Below are 1,757 nucleotides of genomic sequence, written 5' to 3'. Positions count from 1 at the left end.
CAACCCTCAGCCAGGCGTGGTCCAGGAATTGTATCCGTGGACCGCAATGTGCGTTCGAAATGTCGATGTTCATGTGTCCTGCAGTTCACACGTTGACGCGCAATTAGCTGCGTTCTTCATCGACCCACGAGCCAAGTGATCCACCGTTCAGGGTAATCTTTTATAAATTTACAACAGTTCAATACTCAAATGTACTCTTCTCGGTTCTAGCGAAGCCGAGTTCCGTCACGTTCGACCAACGGGAATCGAACGCGCAGAAGTCGCCATAGGATTGACGACACAAAAACGTTCGAAAAAAAAAGAAAACGACGAACGCGCGAAGATACGCGCGTTCGCCGGCCGGGCGTAAAGTACATTATGATATATAACAACCATCGAGATCGAAGCTCCGTTCGTCAGGAAACGACGGGGATATATACACCCGATTCTGAATCCTCTGTACAGCACACGATCTCGCGAACGAGTAAGCACGGTGGCTAGCCCATGTTATATATGTGTTTGATTCTACTCTCTCGTCCAATTATTCAAGAAACAGCGCGCGTGCATCTCTCCATCGTTCGGGTGATAGTAAAGATTCGATGGGATTCGCGCGGCCGTCCGCCTCGAGCGGTCTTTCGTCCCAATATCCAGAAGCAGAGTTTGAAAAACTCTAGCGACGGCACGGGTGTCCGACTCACGACATCGAGGTTTCGAAGCCGGCGATCCCCTCCGAACGGATGGCGACCACGCGACCGACTGAAAGCATGAAAAATCGACGAAAGATAGAACACATCTCCGTTCGGGTGGTGTTTTTTCTTTAAAAAAAAAAAAAAAAACAAAAATTCGATGGGACTCGCAGCCATCGTCCTCGCGCGGTCTTTCGTCCCGATATCCAGAAGCAGAGTTTGAAAAACTCTAGCGACGGCACGGGTGTCCGACTCACGACAACGAGGATAGACAGCCGGTCCCCTCCGAACGGGTTATGCGATGATAAACTCGATGAAACTTTAGTCTCGTTCAGGTAGTGTGTGTCTTGTAAATCAAAAATTCGATGGGACACGCATCCATCGTCCTCGCGCGGTCTTTCGTCCCAACATCCAGAAGCAGAGTTTGAAAAACTCTAGCGACGGCACGGGTGTCCGACTCACGACAACGAGGATAGACAGCCGGTCCCCTCTGAACGGTATATTATATATGAGATGATAGACGACAAACTGGATGAAACTTTAAGTCTCGTTCAGGTAGTGTGTAAATCAAAAATTCGATGGGACTCGCATCCGTCGTCCTCGCGCGGTCTTTCGTCCCGATATCCAGAAGCAGAGTTTGAAAAACTCTAGCGACGGCACGGGTGTCCGACTCACGACAACGAGGAAAGACAGCCGGTCCCCTCTGAACGGTATATTATATGAAACTTTAAGTCTCGTTCAGGTAGTGTGTAAGTCAAAAATTCGATGGGACTCGCATCCGTCGTCCTCGCGCGGTCTTTCGTCCCGATATCCAGAAGCAGAGTTTGAAAAACTCTAGCGACGGCACGGGTGTCCGACTCACGACAACGAGGATAGACAGCCGGTCCCCTCTGAACGGTATATTATATATGCGATGATAGACGACAAACTGGATGAAACTTTAAGTCTCGTTCAGGTAGTGTGTAAATAAAAAATTCGATGGGACTCGCATCCGTCGTCCTCGCGCGGTCTTTCGTCCCGATATCCAGAAGCAGAGTTTGAAAAACTCTAGCGACGGCACGGGTGTCCGACTCACGACAACGAGGAAAGACA

General features: G+C 49.6%; 1 non-coding gene across 1 annotated transcript; it reads right to left on the bottom strand.

The window, feature by feature from the left end:
* Positions 1–155, bottom strand: LOC126877811 (5.8S ribosomal RNA). Its single transcript, XR_007695347.1, has one exon. It is a non-coding gene; the product is annotated as a 5.8S ribosomal RNA (ribosomal RNA).
* Positions 156–1,757: the final 1,602 nt, after the last annotated feature.

The sequence above is a fragment of the Bombus huntii genome, unplaced genomic scaffold, assembly GCF_024542735.1.
Source record: "Bombus huntii isolate Logan2020A unplaced genomic scaffold, iyBomHunt1.1 ctg00000251.1, whole genome shotgun sequence".
Lineage (NCBI taxonomy): Eukaryota > Metazoa > Arthropoda > Insecta > Hymenoptera > Apidae > Bombus > Bombus huntii.
This window is presented reverse-complemented; position numbering and strand designations above follow the sequence as displayed.